The sequence below is a fragment of the Bombina bombina genome, chromosome 8, assembly GCF_027579735.1.
Source record: "Bombina bombina isolate aBomBom1 chromosome 8, aBomBom1.pri, whole genome shotgun sequence".
In the NCBI taxonomy this organism is placed as follows: Eukaryota; Metazoa; Chordata; class Amphibia; order Anura; family Bombinatoridae; genus Bombina; species Bombina bombina.
This window is the reverse complement of record NC_069506.1, coordinates 314,540,700-314,565,120: the sequence shown is the minus strand read 5'-3', so window position 1 is coordinate 314,565,120 and position 24,421 is coordinate 314,540,700.

Below are 24,421 nucleotides of genomic sequence, written 5' to 3'. Positions count from 1 at the left end.
TTCGATATTCTCTAGAATGTTGATAATTTGGGTGGAGTCTCTCAGATATGATGGTAAAGTAGTTACGTATCTCTGGAGATTCTTATCCACATATTCTGAACTTTTATTAGACATTATTAGGTCTCACATGATGAACTTATAATAGACATTATCATGTCTCACATTCAGTTGTATATTGGAATCCACTGATACCATATTCAGTCATTTATTTATTGATTCATATCTTGTTCAATATTGTTTAGTTTGAAATTCTAAGTTTAATCCATATCTGTGTTATTTTATGTATTTAATTCCAAAGTGTAAATTGTTTGATCATTGTATCTTACCAATTTTGCATTCCCTGTTATACTCTTAAGCTAGGGTGTTTTAAGTTATTCTATGTTTATTTTGATTTATTAAATTATTTCCTGCCTTATTATACATTAGGCGCTCCTTAGCATTTTTTACTTTTGTTCTCAAATCCTCAGACAATGCTTTGCTGCTCTTTCTCTTGTCCATGCTCAGTGTGGCACACAGAGACACACAACAGCAAGGTTGAGTAAATTTTTCACCATTTTAACTGGTTGCCGGGGGTATTTCTATATTGTCCGCATATTTTAATTGATACAGGTGAGTTTAATTACAAATTACAGGAGCATCACAAACTTGGAATGCAATTATTTCTTACAATTTTGAGAAGGTGCCAATAATTTTGTCTAGTCCATTTTTGGAGTTGTGCGTGGAATATGTCACATTTGGCTTTTTTTCTCCACTTTTTTGTGTCATACCAATACAAACAAAAGATAAACATGAGAATGCCTAAAAATGTGTAATTGCAACAATTGTTTGGGTGAAGTAGTGCATTATCTGACAGAAATGCAGGGTTTTCGTGCCAATATTTTTGGCCATGACTGTATATATATATATTTGAAGATGTTGTTACAAACTGCTATTTGTAACTGGCCCTTTAAATGGAAAATTGCCCTGCTTCCCTGGATTTTGGAGAAGCCTATTTGCCAGCCTCCTTCCACATGACTATGGCCCCTGGAAGATTGTGCCCCTGAAAACCTATTAACCTATTAACTTTTATTGGGTGTGTATGGCCCTTTAAGAACCGTCTGGGGACATATTGTGACTTTGGTGAACAATGCCCCTTTAAGACTATATCCCCAGACCTGTAAAATAACTTGTCCCTGGCGTTCTCCCACTTGGTTCAGTAAATAGGACTTGCTGAACCGAGTGCCACGCAGGCAGAGTGTTCCACAGAAAGGAAGCACTGTTACAAAAGCATTCGTTTTCATTGTGTGCCATTAAGTGCTATGTGACAGACCCTTCGGTCAGAACTAAAGAGTTAAATTTTGTTCAGCTTCAAGAAACCTATTCTAAATACAAGTTTGCTGGGATCAGCTCTAATTAAGTTTAGTGATAAAACATTCCCATTGTCTAATCAGACTGCTAGTGATAAGGTGGACTGCATTGTTTTATTGTGTGTAATGTTATCTGCTGAAGTAATGTTGTGGCCTGTCAAAGGGCGTTGCCTCTCTATCTAAATGCATCAAATGTGTGATTGGGGATTTTATGCCTCCCCCTGAGAGTGTCTTTTTTGCATGTAACCTCAATAAAAACCAGGCTGTGTGTTCCAGCACATCTGACCTATTCTGTCCCTCTAACTTGCAGATTTGACTCATGTTTGTAGGGGCCAGCTATAATCACTACAGGGATTGCTATGCTCTATATACTCCCTTAGCTACTGAGCTCCTGTAAGAGCTCTTGTTCCTGGGTTCACCTACTGGAGCCTGGTCGTAGGTCAGAGCAGACGGCGAGATACCAGCCCAGCAGCGGTGGTTCGTAGAGTCTGCGTTACTTATGGTGGCTACGCAGCAGTTATAGTGTCCACGGTGCTGCTGCTCCTTTGGTGAGCGCTAGGAGCATCCTTTTCTACGGTCCAACTTCCAGCCAGCCTGGAGGCAACCGTAACAGATGTATATGTATGTATCTCAATGTTAAAGTCCTTTGCCTGCCTTTATATTTCTAACAACTGAGATGTCATATCTTTGGGCCCTTATAACTTTTTTGTACAATATTTTTTGCAATAATTTTTATTAGACAGTGTTATTATGAGTGTAACTGTACTTTGTAATGTATTTTTTTATGTGTTTTGTGACACTTTTTTATTTAGCAAAACAGTTAACCACAGCTCTAAGATGGCGGTAATGACGTAAATTGCACTCAACTTGTAATAACCTGTAATTTAACCTGCATGCAAATGATTGCGCAAACCTTTGCGCAAATGATTATGCACCACTAGCCCTAAATACCATAACTCACATTGATGCATTGCACGCTAGAGATATCAACCTATCAAATATTTCCATGTTTTATGTTAGAGATAAGATACGCTCTTCTACAGATGAGTTAAATAGAGATCAAGGGGGATTGAAGAAAGTAGCCAGTGAAAAATGAAAAGAAAGATCTGTTGCTTTCTTATATTTATATTTATACATAGCTTGGTCATTTTGGTTTATAAGTTTAAAATGTGTTTTATTGTGTTTGTTGTCTTTTTAAGCAATATATATTGGCATTACTATAAAATAGAAAGGGATCATCACATTTATGTGTTTTTATCATTTTTTAAATAGTTTCATTTAAAATGATCGAACAGTTTTTAAGGCAATGCAAGGAAGCTTAACTACTGTATAAAAGACTAATAATTATTATTGTCCAATTTATGCATCTATTGATTTTGTTACGGATCACTTACAGAACACTGTTAGTAAATACATTTAAGACATAAATATAACCATTGTAACATTATAGTATACATAGAAAATATTTTTGACTTTTCTATTGTCTAATTCTATGTTATTATGAATGATTAAAAAGTTTATGATTAACGAAAAATAATCCTTATTTATATGTCACCAACTGTCCTGGAAACAGACGGAATGTCCCTATTTGTTATTAAAATCCTCTACTCTTGGGCCTTGACTTTTATATTCTTGTTTTGCAACCCTTAACAAAATAATATTGGGTCCCCTGTGAGTTGTGAGGGTTAAAGTGTAGGCTGCCACCTTGGTACCTGAGTATTTACTACCTGCTCCAGATCAGAAGAAGACATTGGGGTAATAGCAGTATACCCTATCCCCCAGTCTTGGAGAGAGACTATGGGAAATATTAGAAGGTATGCAATGTCATGGATCTGATTATCGCTGTGTCACTGTGGCTCCCGGATCCACCTGTTCTTCTCTGTAGCATCACGTTGCCTAGCAACGTGATGCAGTCTCTCAGCCGATCCGCTCTGATGACGTCAGGCGGGTCCGCTCTGATGAAGTCAGGCGGGTCTTTAAATCTCTGGCAGGACTGAACTTCTGGGCCCGTTTGTTGGATCATTTCTTCTTCCTGGTTATGTGCTGTTCGTTTTGTACTCCTATTTACGAGATAACCCTCTGCCTGCTATAAAGTGATACTGAGCTCTGCTTTGCCTGACCACTCTCTTGGACTACCCGCTACCTGCCATAAAGTGATACTGACCTCTGCTTTGCCTGACCACTCTCTTGGACTACCCGCTACCTGCCATAAAGTGATACTGACCTCTGCTTTGCCTGACCACTCTCTTGGACTACCCGCTACCTGCCATAAAGTGATGCTGACCTCTGCTTTGCCTGACCACTCTACTGGATTACCCTCTGCCTGCCATAAAGAGATACTGACCTCTGCTTTGCCTGACCACTCTATTGGATTACACTCTGCATGCCATAAAGTGATACTGACCTCTACTTTGCCTGACCACTCTATTGGATAACCCTCTGCCTGCCATAAAGTGATACTGACCTCTGCTTTGCCTGAGCATTCTATTGGACTAACCGCTACCTGCCATTAAGTGATACTAACCTATTCCTTGCCTGAACACTCTCTTGGATTATCCTTTATCTTATTATCTACCATAAAGATTTACTATCCACTGATTTGCCTGCTCACAGCTTAGTCTCCTAAAAAACAGTACTCATCTCTCCTGTATCCCCCCCCCCCCATCTTCTGTAAGTACTCAGCTCTGTGTTTTCTACATTATTGCTTCTTATTTCTGTGTATCAGGTCCTGGGTTTCTCTCAGTGTGCTAGTGTGAGTGATATATTCACTCTAGCAATTGGGTCTAGTCCTGGACTGATTCTATACAGCTGAAATGCAACTACACTGGCTCACAACCAAAAAATTATTTTAGGATCATAACAGAAAGGAAAAGGTTATTTCCTAGAGTGGTTGCTATAACATTGTTTTCTTTTATATACCCAAATTAAATAGGTTCTATTTACTCATAAATTAATAATACAACACTGAAGGTATTGCAGAATCAGTAATATAATGATGTTAAAAAGCAGGAAACCAAATGAATATTGCTAGAACTCTATGGAATATAAGATTCTTTGCTCTGAAGCTGCTTATCATTTCACAGTTCATCGTTAGTATTGTCGGCTTGGAGTCACTGCATAATAATGCAGCAGTCCTAAATAACTGGTGGTATTTATGCAGTAGTTTCCAACACATAGCCTAATTCTAAGGTATAAGAGAATATTATACATAACTCCATGTTACAATGAACTTTGTAAAGGAAATGAAAACATTTGAATAAGTAAATTGCAGTTCTGTTACGATAAAAAATAATAAATTGCATGAATAATTTTAAATTACTTGTATTGTATGTTAGAAATACAATAAAATTGGCAGAAGAAATGGTGTTTAAAGCTTTTTATTTCCGTCTGCTATAAGATTTTACTTTGTTCTGATTTTTACAACTAAATGCGTGTGAAGACCATTAGATCTTTCAATGCAATAGAGAAGACCAAGGTATCTTAAAGCAATGCATGGCAGCCCTCCCTGGAAGGCAAGGGGTTAAAAAAAAACAACATTTAATGAAAACACTAAAATCTTTTATTGTGGTATATAAAACAAGTATTTATATGTTGGGTGTTTGCTAATTATTTAATGTATTTTGTTTCTGGACAAGACACAGAAAAGGATTATTAGCGTCCTCTGTTTCTTCTGAGCTCATAATGGTGACTCCCTAGCAGAAAAACGCTCTGATTTGATCACTAATCATGGGAGATCCTGCTGTGGTTTCTATGATTAACAGCGTCCAGGCTGTCCGTTAGCCATATGCTCAACAGAGCGATGAGACCAAATGAGAATTCCCAAGGCTTAGAGTATCAGATGCAAATGAAGTTTATGAAAATACAATCATACAAAACACATTAGTGATAGGGTCAAAAACAAAATAAAAATGATAATATAACATTGTATATTAGAGAGGCAGCATTAATAATGTGTTACTAATGTCCCCTATAGGGATCACCTAAATAAACCTCAAGTAACTACAATTTTTTTTCAATCCAGTTCTGAAGTATAATTTAGATATCTTTAGCTTCCCAAGAGGTTATTGTGATGATAGCAGGATGTGATGTCACTAGCTGGTGGGCGGGGCTTAGGTCCGGTGTCTGTGTCGCAGTTAGTTTAGTACAATCAACCTGTCTGGATGTGTATTGCTATGCTCTGTAATAAAATAGAGTTGTACCATCATTGCTGTGTCCTGCATATGTCCTGCATCTCATGACATGGTGTCAGAAGTTCTGGACTACGCTTCTGTTTCTGATGATGACGATGTCAAAGTTTACCCCACCTGAGCCTTTTGACTTTTCTCAGCCTGCAGCTTGGCCCACATGGCGTCAGCGGTTTCAGCGCTTCAGGATTGCATCCAAACTGAACAAGGAGAGTGGTGAAGTACAAGTTAATTCTCTTTTATACTCTATGGGGAAAGATGTAGAGCCAGTGTTCAATGCTTTTACTTTCCAAGAAGGGGAAGAAGTTAACTTTGATATAGTTATGGATAAACTCAGTGCCCACTTTGTGCCCAAAAGAAATGTGATTCATGAGAGAGCTTGTTTTCACAAACGTAATCAGCGTGTGGGAGAATCTGTGGAGTCATTTTTGCGCAGCCTGTATGAATTAGCTGAATTCTGTGAGTTTGGTGTTGCTAAAGAAGAGCAAATCAGAGACAGAATAGTTATTGGAATTGCAGATGCTGAAGTCTCCCTGAAGCTGCAGTTAGAGCCTGATTTAACATTAGACGGGGCTATTAGGATGGCCCGCCAGAGTGAACTGGTGAAAAAGCAAAGTGCTGATCTGAGGTCTGAGAGTATTGTGGATGAAGTGCAACAGTCTAGGAAAATTACTAGTGAAAGGCACAGTGTGAGCGGTAGATCTAAAGTACTGGAAAGGCCTAGAAGTGGATGGGCGCAACATGGCCGATGCACACGGTGCTACCGGGCTCATGATCAGAGTGCTATATGCCCGGCCAGAGATAAAAGATGCAGAAAATGTAACAGAATAGGCCATTTTGAAGTGGTGTGTAAAACTGAATACATTAAGGAGATGCAGGTGGACAGTGACCAGGAGGGTCAGGAAGTGTCTTTTGTGGGGTCTGTTGTGGAACGGAAAAGCTCAGAGGAAGATTGGAAAGTTACCTTTACTGTAATGGGAGCCAATGTTGATTTTAAGATTGACACAGGAGCAGATATCACTGTAATGTCTTTTGCTGAATTTATGAGACTGCCTCGACAGCCCCAGCTGGCGAAGGTTACTACAAATGTTCATAGTCCTGGTGGCCGCATTGATTGTGTGGGGAAATTTCTTGCCAGCTGTGAGTACAAACAAAGGAAGTTCACCATGTGGGTGCATGTGATCCGAGGTCAGTGTGTTAACAGTTTATTGAGCAGAAAAGCAGCCTGTGACTTGGGCCTCGTGGCCAGAGTGAATGAGATCTCTGAAGATATGTTTGGCGAGTTGGGCCTACTGAGCTGCAAACCTGTCCGTATAGCACTTAAAAGTGACGCAGTCCCGTACAGTATTTCTACTCCTCGTAGAATTCCGTTCCCGCTTATGCCTCAAGTGGAGAAAGAGCTCATGCGCATGAAGTCTATGGGGGTTATTGAAGAGGTTGTTGAAGCAACTGATTGGTGTGCCCCCATTGTTCCAGTTGCAAAGAAAAACGGAAAGGTGCGCATCTGTGTGGACCTGAAAAGGTTGAATGAGGCAGTGAAGAGGGAGAGATTTGTGCTGCCGACACTGGAAGATATAGCCCCGAAGTTGGCTGGGGCGAAGTTCTTTTCCACATTAGACGCTTCTAGCGGCTTTTGGCAGATCCCCCTGGATCCAAAGTGCCGCAAACTGACTACCTTTATCACTCCGGTAGGTCGGTTCTGTTTCTGCAGACTTCCCTTTGGGATATCCTCCGCTCCTGAGATCTTTCAGAGGGAAATGAGTTCTCTCCTGAGTGGCCACGTGGGCATAGCAGTCGTCATGGACGACATTCTAGTGTATGGGTCTACAGTGGAGGAGCATGATCAGCGTTTGAGTTGTGTGCTGCAGGCTATCAAAGAGTCTGGGCTGAAGCTGAATAAAGAAAAATGTCATTTTAGGAAAACTGAATTATGCTACTTTGGGCATATCATCAACGGGGATGGCATCAAGCCGGACCCCGAGAAAATTCGGGCTATCGAACAGATGAAAAGCCCTTCTGATGTACATGAGCTGAGACAGATATTGGGCCTAGTAAATTACGTGGGCAAGTTTCTTCCAGATTTATCTACAGTTTTGCACCCTATCACAGAGTTGCTTAAGAAAGATGTTGCCTGGGTCTGGGGACCCTCACAAGAAAAAGCGTTCCTGCATGCTAAGTCCCTGCTGGGGTCTGCCCCAGTGCTGGGGTTCTACGACCCTTCAAAAAAGACTGTGGTTAGTGCTGATGCAAGCAGTTATGGGTTGGGGGCTGCACTCCTGCAGCTGAATGACAACAAACTACAGCCCATCGCCTACTGTTCCCGCACACTGACGGCTGCGGAGTCAAAATACGCTCAAATTGAGAAAGAGTGCCTGGCTGCAGTTTGGGCCTGTGAGCGCTTTCAGCGTTATCTAGTGGGTTTGGAGAAATTTAGTCTGGAAACTGACCACAAACCGCTAGTCCCTCTTATCAATTCTTATGACATCGACAAAACACCCTTGAGATGCCAGAGACTTTTAATGAGACTGCTCAGGTTCAATGTTCAGGCAGTGCATGTGCCGGGGAAGCAGCTGGTTGTGGCAGATACACTGTCCAGGCTCCCGCTGGCTGCTGCTGAAGAATCCTCTACAGAATCGGATGTAAAAGTGTATGTTGATTCAGTTCTGGCCTCTAAGTCCATTTCTTCAAGGAAACTGGAAGAGATAAAGAAAGAGACATATTTGGACACAGATCTGCAAGAAGTTATAAGGTACATAAGAGATGGCTGGCCCGAGAGCCGGGCAGCCTGGATGTCTTTAAATGCTTACCAGCCAGAGAGGTCGCAGCTCACGGAGCTGGAGGGGTTGGTGCTGTTCCAAGACCGTATTGTAATTCCTGTCAGCATGAGGAAGGAGATGTTAAACAGGATTCATGATGGCCACTTAGGCATTACAAAGTGCAGAGAAAGAGCAGCTACAGCTGTGTGGTGGCCTGGGATCAGCTCCGACATTGCAAATCACGTGTCTAAATGTGCCTTTTGCCGGGAACGCCGGCCTACTCAGAGAAGGGAGCCCTTAATGTCTACTCCGCTGCCTGCGGGGCCGTGGCAGAAAATAGCTGCTGATTTGTGCGAACTGCACGGGAAAAAGTTTCTTGTTGTTATCGACTACTATTCCAGGTATTTGGAAATAGCACCCCTGAATGATATCACAAGTCAGGCCGTTATCATTCGCCTGAAGAGCTTGTTCGCCCGCTGGGGCATTCCAATGGAGCTGGTGAGTGATAATGGCATGCAGTTCGCTTCTACAGAGTTCAGTGCTTTCAGCAGGGAATATGATTTTGTACATTCCACGTCAAGTCCACATTATCCGCAGGCCAACGGAATGGCTGAAAGGGCAGTTCAAACAACAAAATTCATCCTAAAGCAATCTGAACCGTACCTAGCCCTCTTGTCATACAGGGCGACGCCCATTCAAGCCACCGGGTTTAGCCCGGCACAGCTGATGCTAGGACGCCAGATTCGCACCACTTTACCCTCAGTGGGTGTCTTCAAGCCGCCTGGCCCTGTTCCTCGGGACGAAGTCCTTAGGAGGGATGAAGAGGCCAAAAAGGGTTATCGTTTCTTCTACGACAGGAGACATTCTGTCAGGCCTTTACAGGAACTGAAAGCGGGCCAAAGTGTCAGAATTAAACTGGATGATGAGAAGAAATGGAAGACGCCTGCTACGGTAGTGGGCCGCTCTCCAGAACCAAGGTCTTACACAGTCCTTACAGAGGGAGGGACGGTTACACGCCGTAACCGAAGACATCTTCAGCCTGTACCTGAGAGTCTGGAACCGGATACCTCAGTACCACCGCCGGTGGGATCTCCTGTTCTAAGAGAGGTGCCTTCCCCTCAGCAAGATCATAGCGGGGATATATCTTTGCCTCCAGCAGACTCTTGTTCACCATCTTCTGTATCAGAGGACAATTCATGCAAAGTTACATCAAGCGGAAGAGTGGTGAGGCTTCCGGCCCGATACAGGGACTGACTTTAGCTAGAACAGTGACCGGAAGTATGGGCAGAATAATCCCATGGTCACTGTGGACTAGGGTAGTCTACCCCGATGTCCAAGTCAGGATGTAATTTGTTTGTTCATGTTTTCTAATCTATCTGTTTTTATAATGTTCTAAAACAAAATGTTGTGTATACCCTGTTGGTGTACCTTGTTGTTTAATATATGTGAATGTATGCTTTGCCTTTGAAAAAGGGGAAGATGTGATGATAGCAGGATGTGATGTCACTAGCTGGTGGGCGGGGCTTAGGTCCGGTGTCTGTGTCGCAGTTAGTTTAGTACAATCAACCTGTCTGGATGTGTATTGCTATGCTCTGTAATAAAATAGAGTTGTACCATCATTGCTGTGTCCTGCATATGTCCTGCATCTCATGACAGTTATAATCTATCATTTTATCATTACCTGCATGTTAACGGCTGCTGATGCACTACTTTCAATGTTAGCCCGATAATTATGATCCATTTTCATTGTATATCGGAAGCACTTTATCAGTTTGCCGAGAATTGGTCATATGATTTAAGTGACATGAAACATAAACATGTATTCAGATAGAGAGGCCTAAGTATCAAGCTGTCAACTTACTTGCATTCGCCGGAACCAATACGCTCGCCTGACATCGCCTAACATCGCAGCCACGGACCTGAATACGCTCTCCATATTTAACAAAAAAGCTGTCAAAAAGCCACGCACCAAGTACGGGGGGATGAGCAGCAGACTGTTGTTAACTAACAGTCATCGATCTCGCTGCTATTCGGCTTTTCCCAGCTTTATTTATATCCTGTCACTAAACACCGCCACTATACTAAACTGTTTAACCCCTATCCCGCCACTCATGGACCCCGCCGCAATAAATAAAGTTATTAACCCCTATCCCGCCACTCCCGGAGCCCACCGTAACTCTAATAAACTTATTAACCCCTATTCCACCGCTACCCGACACAGCCGCAACTAACTAAATGTATTAACCCCTATCCCTCCGCTCCCAGATCCCACCGCAACTAAATAAATTTATAAACCCCTATCCCGCTGCTCCCCGACACAGTCGCAACTCTAATAAACGTATTAACCCCTATTCCGCAGCTCCCGGACCCGGCCGCAACTAACTAAATGTATTAACCCCTAAACCTCTGGCCTCCCACATCCCTAGCACTTACTAAACCTATTAACCCCTAAACCACCAGCCCCCCACTTCGCCATAAAATAAATGAACCTATTAACCCCTAAACCTAACAACCCGCTAACTTTATATTAAATATTAACTCATCCCTATCTTATAATAAATGTAAACTTACCTTTAGATTTAAATTAAACTATATTAAACAATTAATTAATCTACCCTAACTGTTATACTAAAATTACATTAAACTACAAATTAATGCCTAGATTTAGAGTTCTGCGTTAGCCGTCAAAACCAGCGTTAAAACCTGCAAAAAAGCAGCGTTCAGCTCCTAACGCAGCCCCTTTGTTTCCTATGGAGAAACAGTTTCTGCACCTAACACCCTAACATGAACCCCGAGTCTAAACACAGACATACAAAGTTTAAACACATACAAAGTTGCCTGTAAAATAAATATTAATCCTAAAATAGCTACAATATAATTATTATTTATATTGTAGCTATATTAGGGATTATTTTACAGGTAAGTATTTAGCTTTAAATAGGAATAATTTATTTAATAAGATTTATTTTATTTCTTTAGATTTATATTATATTTAATTTAGGGGGGTTTTAGGGTTAGGGTTAGACTTAGCTTTAGGGGTTAATACATTTATTAGAGTAGCGGTGAGGTCCGGTCGGCAGATTAGGGGTTAATACTTGAAGTTAGGTGTCGGCGATGTTAGGGAGGGCAGATTAGGGGTTAATACTATGTATTATATGGTTTTTTAGGCGGGAGTGAGGCGGATTAGGGGTTAATACATTTATTATAGTAGGGGTGAGGTCCGGTCGGCGACGTTGGGGGCGTCAGATTAGGGGTTAATAAATATAATATAGGGGTCGGCGGTGTTATGGGCAACAGATTAGGGGTACATAGGGATAACGTAGGTTGCGGCGGTGTACGAAGCGGCAGATTGGGGTTAAAAATAATATGCAGGCGTCAGCGATAGCGGGGGCGGCAGATTAGGGGTTAATAAGTGTAAGGTTAGGGGTGTTTAGACTCGGGGTTCATGTTAGGGTGTTAGGTGCAGACTTAGAAACTGTTTCCCCATAGGAAACAATGGGGCTGCGTTAGGAGCTGAACGCTGCTTTTTTGCAGGTGTTAGGTTTTTTTTTCAGCTCAAACTGTCCCATTGTTTCCTATGGGGGAATCGTGCACGAGCACGTTTTTGAAGCTGGCCGCGTCCGTAAGCAACGCTGGTATTGAGAATTGCAGTGGCGGTAAATATGCCTGTACGCTCCCTTTTTGGAGCCTAACGCAGCCCTTCTGAGAACTCTAAATACCAGCGTTGTTTAAAAGGTGCGGGGGGAAAAAAACATGCGTAGCTAACGCACCCATTTGGCCACAAAACTCTAAATCTAAGCGTAAATTAACTATATTACATATTTAAACACTTAACCCTACTCAAATAATTTAAATCTACAATTAAAAATTACAAAGTTACAAAAAACTAACAACTAAGTTACAAAAAATAACAAACACTAAGTTGAAAAAAAAAAACAGTGTGTGACTCATGTAGTACTGTGTATCACAAGTATACAGTGTGTGACTCATGTAGTACTGTGTATCACAAGTATACAGTGTGTGACTCATGTAGTACTGTGTATCACAAGTATACAGTGTGTGACTCATGTATTACTGTGTATCACAAGTATACAGTGTGTGACTCATGTAGTACTGTGTATCACAAGTATACAGTGTGTGACACATGTAGTACTGTGTATCACAAGTATACAGTGTGTGACTCATGTAGTACTGTGTATCACAAGTATACAGTGTGTGACTCATGTAGTACTGTGTATCACAAGTATACAGTGTGTGACTCATGTAGTACTGTGTATCACAAATATACAGTGTGTGACTCATGTAGTACTGTGTATCACAAGTATACAGTGTGTGACTCATGTATTACTGTGTATCACAAGTATACAGTATCTGACTCATGTAGTACTGTGTATCACAAGTATACAGTGTGTGACTCATGTAGTACTGTGTATCACAAGTATACAGTATCTGACTCATGTAGTACTGTGTATCACAAGTATACAGTGTGTGACTCATGTAGTACTGTGTATCACAAGTATACAGTGTTTGACTCATGTAGTACTGTGTATCAAAAGTATACAGTGTGTGACTCATGTAGTACTGTGTATCACAAGTATACAGTGTGTGACTCATGTAGTACTGTGTATCACAAGTATACAGTGTGTGACTCATGTAGTACTGTGTATCACAAGTATACAGTGTGTGACTCATGTAGTACTGTGTATCACAAGTATACAGTGTGTGACTCATGTAGTACTGTGTATCACAAGTATACAGTGTGTGACTCATGTAGTACTGTGTATCACAAATATACAGTGTGTGACTCATGTAGTACTGTGTATCACAAGTATACAGTGTGTGACTCATGTATTACTGTGTATCACAAGTATACAGTATCTGACTCATGTAGTACTGTGTATCACAAGTATACAGTGTGTGACTCATGTAGTACTGTGTATCACAAGTATACAGTATCTGACTCATGTAGTACTGTGTATCACAAGTATACAGTGTGTGACTCATGAAGTACTGTGTATCACAAGTATACAGTATGTGACTCATGTAGTACTGTGTATCACAAGTATACAGTGTGTGACTCATGTAGTACTGTGTATCACAAGTATACAGTGTGTGACTCATGTAGTACTGTGTATCACAAGTATACAGTGTGTGACTCATGTAGTACTGTGTATCACAAGTATACAGTGTGTGACTCATGTAGTACTGTGTATCACAAGTATACAGTGTGTGACTCATGTAGTACTGTGTATCACAAGTATACAGTCTGTGACTCATGTAGTACTGTGTATCACAAGTATACAGTGTGTGACTCATGTAGTACTGTGTATCACAAGTATACAGTCTGTGACTCATGTAGTACTGTGTATCACAAGTATACAGTGTGTGACTCATGTAGTACTGTGTATCACAAGTATACAGTCTGTGACTCATGTAGTACTGTGTATCACAAGTATACAGTCTGTGACTCATGTAGTACTGTGTATCACAAGTATACAGTCTGTGACTCATGTAGTACTGTGTATCACAAGTATACAGTGTGTGAATCATATAGTACCGTGTATCACAAGTATACAGTGTGTGACTCATGTAGTACTGTGTATCACAAGTATACAGTGTGTGACTCATGTAGTACTGTGTATCACAAGTATACAGTCTGTGACTCATGTAGTACTGTGTATCACAAGTATACAGTCTATGACTCATGTAGTACTGTGTATCACAAGTATACAGTGTGTGACTCATGTAGTACTGTGTATCACAAGTATACAGTGTGTGACTCATGTAGTACTGTGTATCACAAGTATACAGTGTGTGATTCATGTAGTACTGTGTATCACAAGTATACAGTGTGTGACTCATGTAGTACTGTGTATCACAAGTATACAGTGTGTGACTCATGTAGTACTGCGTATCACAAATATACAGTGTGTGACTCATGTAGTACTGTGTATCACAAGTATACAGTGTGTGACTCATGTAGTACTGTGTATCACAAGTATACAGTATGTGACTCATGTAGTACTGTGTATCACAAGTATACAGTGTGTGACTCATGTAGTACTGTGTATCACAAGTATACAGTGTGTGACTCATGTAGTACTGTGTATCACAAGTATACAGTGTGTGACTCATGTAGTACTGTGTATCACAAGTATACAGTGTGTGACTCATGTAGTACTGTGTACCACAAGTATACAGTATGTGACTCATGTAGTACTGTGTATCACAAGTATACAGTGTGTGACTCATGTATTACTGTGTATCACAAGTATACAGTATCTGACTCATGTAGTACTGTGTATCACAAGTATACAGTGTGTGACTCATGTAGTACTGTGTATCACAAGTATACAGTATCTGACTCATGTAGTACTGTGTATCACAAGTATACAGTGTGTGACTCATGAAGTACTGTGTATCACAAGTATACAGTATGTGACTCATGTAGTACTGTGTATCACAAGTATACAGTGTGTGACTCATGTAGTACTGTGTATCACAAGTATACAGTGTGTGACTCATGTAGTACTGTGTATCACAAGTATACAGTGTGTGACTCATGTAGTACTGTGTATCACAAGTATACAGTGTGTGACTCATGTAGTACTGTGTATCACAAGTATACAGTGTGTGACTCATGTAGTACTGTGTATCACAAGTATACAGTCTGTGACTCATGTAGTACTGTGTATCACAAGTATACAGTGTGTGACTCATGTAGTACTGTGTATCACAAGTATACAGTCTGTGACTCATGTAGTACTGTGTATCACAAGTATACAGTGTGTGACTCATGTAGTACTGTGTATCACAAGTATACAGTCTGTGACTCATGTAGTACTGTGTATCACAAGAATACAGTCTGTGACTCATGTAGTACTGTGTATCACAAGTATACAGTCTGTGACTCATGTAGTACTGTGTATCACAAGTATACAGTGTGTGAATCATATAGTACCGTGTATCACAAGTATACAGTGTGTGACTCATGTAGTACTGTGTATCACAAGTATACAGTGTGTGACTCATGTAGTACTGTGTATCACAAGTATACAGTCTGTGACTCATGTAGTACTGTGTATCACAAGTATACAGTCTATGACTCATATAGTACTGTGTATCACAAGTATACAGTGTCTGACTCATGTAGTTCTGTGTATCACAAGTATACAGTGTGTGACTCATGTAGTACTGTGTATCACAAGTATACAGTGTGTGACTCATGTAGTACTGTGTATCACAAGTATACAGTGTGTGACTCATGTAGTACTGTGTATCACAAGTATACAGTGTGTGACTCATGTAGTACTGTGTATCACAAATATACAGTGTGTGACTCATGTAGTACTGTGTATCACAAGTATACAGTGTGTGACTCATGTATTACTGTGTATCACAAGTATACAGTATCTGACTCATGTAGTACTGTGTATCACAAGTATACAGTGTGTGACTCATGTAGTACTGTGTATCACAAGTATACAGTATGTGACTCATGTAGTACTGTGTATCACAAGTATACAGTGTGTGACTCATGTAGTACTGTGTATCACAAGTATACAGTATGTGACTCATGTAGTACTGTGTATCATAAGTATACAGTGTGTGACTCATGTAGTACTGTGTATCACAAGTATACAGTGTCTGACTCATGTAGTACTGTGTATCACAAGTATACAGTGTGTGACTCATGTAGTACTGTGTATCACAAGTAAACAGTGTGTGACTCGTGTAGTACTGTGTATCACAAGTATACAGTGTGTGACTCATGTAGTACTGTGTATCACAAGTATACAGTGTGTGACTCATGTAGTACTGTGTATCACAAGTATACAGTGTGTGACTCATGTAGTACTGTGTATCACAAGTATACAGTGTGTGACTCATGTAGTACTGTGTATCACAAGTATACAGTGTGTGACTCATGTAGTACTGTGTATCACAAGTATACAGTGTGTGACTCATGTAGTACGGTGTATCACAAGTATACAGTGTGTGACTCATGTAGTACTGTGTATCACAAGTATACAGTGTGTGACTCATGTAGTACTGTGTATCACAAGTATACAGTATGTGACTCATGTAGTACTGTGTATCACAAGTATACAGTGTGTGACTCATGTAGTACTGTGTATCACAAGTATACAGTGCGTGACTCATGTAGTACTGTGTATCACAAGTATACAGTGTGTGACTCATGTATTACTGTGTATCACAAGTATACAGTGTGTGACTCATGTAGTACTGTGTATCACAAGTATACAGTGTGTGACTCATGTAGTACTGTGTATCACAAGTATACAGTGTGTGACTCATGTAGTACTGTGTATCACAAGTATACAGTGTGAGACTCATGTAGTACTGTGTATCACAAGTATACAGTCTGTGACTCATGTAGTACTGTGTATCACAAGTATACAGTGTGTGACTCATATAGTACTGTGTATCACAAGTATACAGTCTGTGACTCATGTAGTACTGTGTATCACAAGTATACAGTGTGTGACTCATGTAGTACTGTGTATCACAAGTATACAGTCTGTGACTCATGTAGTACTGTGTATCACAAGTATACAGTCTGTGACTCATGTAGTACTGTGTATCACAAGTATACAGTCTGTGACTCATGTAGTACTGTGTATCACAAGTATACAGTGTGTGAATCATGTAGTACCGTGTATCACAAGTATACAGTGTGTGACTCATGTAGTACTGTGTATCACAAGTATACAGTGTGTGACTCATGTAGTACTGTGTATCACAAGTATACAGTCTGTGACTCATGTAGTACTGTGTATCACAAGTATACAGTCTGTGACTCATATAGTACTGTGTATCACAAGTATACAGTGTCTGACTCATGTAGTACTGTGTATCACAAGTATACAGTGTGTGACTCATGTAGTACTGTGTATCACAAGTATACAGTGTGTGACTCATGTAGTACTGTGTATCACAAGTATACAGTGTGTGACTCATGTAGTACTGTGTATCACAAGTATACAGTGTGTGACTCATGTAGTACTGTGTATCATAAGTATACAGTGTGTGACTCATGTAGTACTGTGTATCACAAGTATACAGTGTCTGACTCATGTAGTACTGTGTATCACAAGTATACAGTGTGTGACTCATGTAGTACTGTGTATCACAAGTAAACAGTGTGTGACTCGTGTAGTACTGTGTATCACAAGTATACAGTGTGTGACTCGTGTAGTACTGTGTATCACAAGTATACAGTGAGTGACTCATGTAGTACTGTGTATCACAAGTATACAGTGTGTGACTCATGTAGTACTGTGTATCACAAGTATACAGTGTGTGACTCATGTAGTACTGTGTATCACAAGTATACAGTGTGTGACTCATGTAGTACTGTGTATCACAAGTATACAGTGTGTGACTCATGTAGTACTGTGTATCACAAGTATACAGTGTGTGACTCATGTAGTACTGTGTATCACAAGTATACAGTCTGTGACTCATGTAGTACTGTGTATCACAAGTATACAGTGCGTGACTCATGTAGTACTGTGTATCACAAGTATACAGTGTGTGACTCATGTAGTACTGTGTATCACAAGTATACAGTCTATGACTCATGTAGTACTGTGTATCACAAGTATACAGTGTGTGACTCATGTAGTACTGTGTATCACAAGTATACAGTGTGTGACTCATGTAGTACTGTGTATCACAAGTATACAGTGTGTGACTCATGTAGTACTGTGTATCACAAGTATACAGTGTGTGACTTATGTAGTACTGTGTATCACAAGTATACAGTCTGTGACTCATGTAGTACTGTGTATCACAAGTATACAGTGTGTGACTCATGTAGTACTGTGTATCACAAGTATACAGTCTGTGACTCATGTAGTACTGTGTATCACAAGTATACAGTATGTGACTCATGTAGTACTGTGTATCACAAGTATACAGTGTGTGACTCATGTAGTACTGTGTATCACAAGTATACAGTGTGTGACTCATGTAGTACTGTGTATCACAAGTATACAGTGTGTGACTCATGTAGTACTGTGTATCACAAGTATACAGTGTGACTCATGTAGTACTGTGTATCACAAGTATACAGTGTGTGACTCATGTAGTACTGTGTATCACAAGTATACAGTATCTGACTCATGTAGTACTGTGTATCACAAGTATACAGTGTGTGACTCATGTAGTACTGTGTATCACAAGTATACAGTATGTGACTCATGTAGTACTGTGTATCACAAGTATACAGTGTGTGACTCATGTAGTACTGTGTATCACAAGTATACAGTGTGTGACTCATGTAGTACTGTGTATCACAAGTATACAGTGTGTGACTCATGTAGTACTGTGTATCACAAGTATACAGTGTGTGACTCATGTAGTACTGTGTACCACAAGTATACAGTATGTGACTCATGTAGTACTGTGTATCACAAGTATACAGTGTGTGACTCATGTATTACTGTGTATCACAAGTATACAGTATCTGACTCATGTAGTACTGTGTATCACAAGTATACAGTGTCTGACTCATGTAGTACTGTGTATCACAAGTATACAGTATCTGACTCATGTAGTACTGTGTATCACAAGTATACAGTGTGTGACTCATGAAGTACTGTGTATCACAAGTATACAGTATGTGACTCATGTAGTACTGTGTATCACAAGTATACAGTGTGTGACTCATGTAGTACTGTGTATCACAAGTATACAGTGTGTGACTCATGTAGTACTGTGTATCACAAGTATACAGTGTGTGACTCATGTAGTACTGTGTATCACAAGTATACAGTGTCTGACTCATGTAGTACTGTGTATCACAAGTATACAGTGTGTGACTCATGTAGTACTGTGTATCACAAGTATACAGTGTGTGACTCATGTAGTACTGTGTATCACAAGTATACAGTGTGTGACTCATGTAGTACTGTGTATCACAAGTATACAGTCTGTGACTCATGTAGTACTGTGTATCACAAGTATACAGTGTGTGACTCATGTAGTACTGTGTATCACAAGTATACAGTCTGTGACTCATGTAGTACTGTGTATCACAAGTATACAGTGTGTGACTCATGTAGTACTGTGTATCACAAGTATACAGTCTGTGACTCATGTAGTACTGTGTATCACAAGTATACAGTCTGTGACTCATGTAGTACTGTGTATCACAAGTATATAGTCTGTGACTCATGTAGTACTGTGTATCACAAGTATACAGTGTGTGAATCATAGTAGTACCTGTGTATCACAAGTATACAGTGTGTGACTCATGTAGTACTGTGTATCACAAGTATACAGTGTGTGACTCATGTAGTACTGTGTATCACAAGTATACAGTCTGTGACTCATGTAGTACTGTGTATCACAAGTATACAGTCTGTGACTCATATAGTACTGTGTATCACAAGTATACAGTGTCTGACTCATGTAGTACTGTGTATCACAAGTATACAGTGTGTGACTCATGTAGTACTGTGTATCACAAGTATACAGTGTCTGACTCATGTAGTACTGTGTATCACAAGTATACAGTGTGTGACTCATGTAGTACTGTGTATCACAAGTATACAGTGTGTGACTCATGTAGTACTGTGTATCACAAATATACAGTGTGTGACTCATGTAGTACTGTGTATCACAAGTATACAGTGTGTGACTCATGTATTACTGTGTATCACAAGTATACAGTATCTGACTCATGTAGTACTGTGTATCACAAGTATACAGTGTGTGACTCATGTAGTACTGTGTATCACAAGTATACAGTATCTGACTCATGTAGTACTGTGTATCACAAGTATACAGTGTGTGACTCATGTAGTACTGTGTATCACAAGTATACAGTATGTGACTCATGTAGTACTGTGTATCATAAGTATACAGTGTGTGACTCATGTAGTACTGTGTATCACAAGTATACAGTGTCTGACTCATGTAGTACTGTGTATCACAAGTATACAGTGTGTGACTCATGTAGTACTGTGTATCACAAGTAAACAGTGTGTGACTCGTGTAGTACTGTGTATCACAAGTATACAGTGTGTGACTCATGTAGTACTGTGTATCACAAGTATACAGTGTGTGACTCATGTAGTACTGTGTATCACAAGTATACAGTGTGTGACTCATTTAGTACTGTGTATCACAAGTATACAGTGTGTGACTCATGTAGTACTGTGTATCACAAGTATACAGTGTGTGACTCATGTAGTACTGTGTATCACAAGTATACAGTGTGTGACTCATGTAGTACGGTGTATCACAAATATACAGTCTGTGACTCATGTAGTACTGTGTATCACAAGTATACAGTGTGTGACTCATGTAGTACTGTGTATCACAAGTATACAGTATGTGACTCATGTAGTACTGTGTATCACAAGTATACAGTGTGTGACTCATGTAGTACTGTGTATCACAAGTATACAGTGCGTGACTCATGTAGTACTGTGTATCACAAGTATACAGTGTGTGACTCATGTAGTACTGTGTATCACAAGTATACAGTGTGTGACTCATGTAGTACTGTGTATCACAAGTATACAGTGTGTGACTCATGTAGTACTGTGTATCACAAGTATACAGTGTGTGACTCATGTAGTACTGTGTATCACAAGTATACAGTGTGTGACTCATGTAGTACTGTGTATCACAAGTATACAGTCTGTGACTCATGTAGTACTGTGTATCACAAGTATACAGTGTGTGACTCATGTAGTACTGTGTATCACAAGTATACAGTCTGTGACTCATGTAGTACTGTGTATCACAAGTATACAGTCTGTGACTCATGTAGTACTGTGTATCACAAGTATACAGTGTGTGACTCATGTAGTACTGTGTATCACAAGTATACAGTCTGTGACTCATGTAGTACTGTGTGTCACAAGTATACAGTCTGTGACTCATGTAGTACTGTGTATCACAAGTATACAGTCTGTGACTCATGTAGTACTGTGTATCACAAGTATACAGTGTGTGAATCATATAGTACCGTGTATCACAAGTATACAGTGTGTGACTCATGTAGTACTGTGTATCACAATTATACAGTGTGTGACTCATGTAGTACTGTGTATCACAAGTATACAGTCTGTGACTCATGTAGTACTGTGTATCACAAGTATGCAGTCTATGACTCATATAGTACTGTGTATCACAAGGTATACAGTGTCTGTGAGGCTCATGTAGTACTGTGTATCACAAGTATACAGTGTCTGACTCATGTAGTACTGTGTATCACAAGTATACAGTGTGTGACTCATGTAGTACTGTGTATCACAAGTATACAGTGTGTGACTCATGTAGTACTGTGTATCACAAGTATACAGTGTGTGACTCATGTAGTACTGTGTATCACAAGTATACAGTGTGTGACTCATGTAGTACTGTGTATCACAAGTATACAGTATCTGACTCATGTAGTACTGTGTATCACAAGTATACAGTGTGTGACTCATGTAGTACTGTGTATCACAAGTATACAGTATCTGACTCATGTAGTACTGTGTATCACAAGTATACAGTGTGTGACTCATGTAGTACTGTGTATCACAAGTATACAGTATGTGACTCATGTAGTACTGTGTATCATAAGTATACAGTGTGTGACTCATGTAGTACTGTGTATCACAAGTATACAGTGTCTGACTCATGTAGTACTGTGTATCACAAGTATACAGTGTGTGACTCATGTAGTACTGTGTATCACAAGTAAACAGTGTGTGACTCGTGTAGTACTGTGTATCACAAGTATACAGTGTGTGACTCATGTAGTACTGTGTATCACAAGTATATAGTGTGTGACTCATGTAGTACTGTGTATCACAAGTATACAGTGTGTGACTCATGTAGTACTGTGTATCACAAGTATACAGTGTGTGACTCATGTAGTACTGTGTATCACAAGTATACAGTGTGTGACTCATGTAGTACTGTGTATCACAAGTATACCGTGTGTGACTCATGTAGTACTGTGTATCACAAATATACAGTCTGTGACTCATGTAGTACTGTGTATCACAAGTATACAGTGTGTGACTCATGTAGTACTGTGTATCACAAGTATACAGTATGTGACTCATGTAGTACTGTGTATCACAAGTATACAGTGTGTGACTCATGTAGTACTGTGTATCACAAGTATACAGTGCGTGACTCATGTAGTACTGTGTATCACAAGTATACAGTGTGTGACTCATGTAGTACTGTGTATCACAAGTATACAGTGCGTGACTCATGTAGTACTGTGTATCACAAGTATACAGTGTGTGACTCATGTAGTACTGTGTATCACAAGTATACAGTGCGTGACTCATGTAGTACTGTGTATCACAAGTATACAGTGTGTGACTCATGTAGTACTGTGTATCACAAGTATACAGTATCTGACTCATGTAGTACTGTGTATCACAAGTATACAGTGTGTGACTCATGTAGTATCACAAGTATACAGTGTGTGACTCATGTAGTACTGTGTATCACAAGTATACAGTGTGTGACTCATGTAGTACTGTGTATCACAAGTATACAGTGTGTGACTCATGTAGTACTGTGTATCACAAGTATACAGTGCGTGACTCATGTATTACTGTGTATCACAAGTATACAGTGTCTGACTCATGTAGTACTGTGTATCACAAGTATACAGTCTATGACTCATGTAGTACTGTGTATCACAAGTATACAGTGTGTGACTCATGTAGTACTGTGTATCACAAGTATACAGTGTGTGACTCATGTAGTACTGTGTATCACAAGTATACAGTGTGTGACTCATGTAGTACTGTGTATCACAAGTATACAGTGTGTGACTTATGTAGTACTGTGTATCACAAATATACAGTCTGTGACTCGTGTAGTACTGTGTATCACAAGTATACAGTGTGTGACTCATGTAGTACTGTGTATCACAAGTATACAGTCTGTGACTCATGTAGTACTGTGTATCACAAGTATACAGTATGTGACTCATGTAGTACTGTGTATCACAAGTATACAGTGTGTAACTCATGTAGTACTGTGTATCACAAGTATACAGTGTGTGACTCATGTAGTACTGTGTATCACAAGTATACAGTGTGTGACTCATGTAGTACTGTGTATCACAAGTATACAGTGTGTGACTCATGTAGTACTGTGTATCACAAGTAAAAAGTGTGTGACTCATGTAGTACTGTGTATCACAAGTATACAGTGTGTGACTCATGTAGTACTGTGTATCACAAATATACAGTGTGTGACTCATGTAGTACTGTGTATCACAAGTATACAGTGTGTGACTCATGTAGTAATGTGCATCACAAGTATACAGTGTGTGACTCATGTAGTACTGTGTATCACAAGTATACAGTGTGTGACTCATGTAGTACTGTGTATCACAAGTATACAGTGTGTGACTCATGTAGTACTGTGTATCACAAGTATACAGTGTGTGACTCATGTAGTACTGTGTATCACAAGTTTACAGTGTGTGACTCATGTAGTACTGTGTATCACAAGTATACAGTGTGTGACTCGTGTAGTACTGTGTATCACAAGTATACAGTGTGTGACTCATGTAGTACTGTGTATCACAAGTATACAGTCTGTGACTCATGTAGTACTGTGTATCACAAGTATACAGTGTGTGACTCATGTAGTACTGTGTATCACAAGTATACAGTCTGTGACTCATGTAGTACTGTGTATCACAAGTATACAGTATACAGTGTGTGACTCATGTAGTACTGTGTATCACAAGTATACAGTCTGTGACTCATGTAGTACTGTGTATTACAAGTATACAGTCTGTGACTCATGTAGTACTGTGTATCACTAGTATACAGTGCGTGACTCATGTAGTACTGTGTATCACAAGTATACAGTGTCTGACTGATGTAGTACTGTGTATCACAAGTATACAGTGTGTGACTCATGTAGTACTGTGTATCACAAGTATACAGTGTGTGACTCATGTAGTACTGTGTATCACAAGTATACAGTGTGTGACTCATGTAGTACTGTGTATCACTAGTATACAGTGCGTGACTCATGTAGTACTGTGTATCACAAGTATACAGTGTGTGACTCATGTAGTACTGTGTATCACAAGTATACAGTGTGTGACTCATGTAGTACTGTG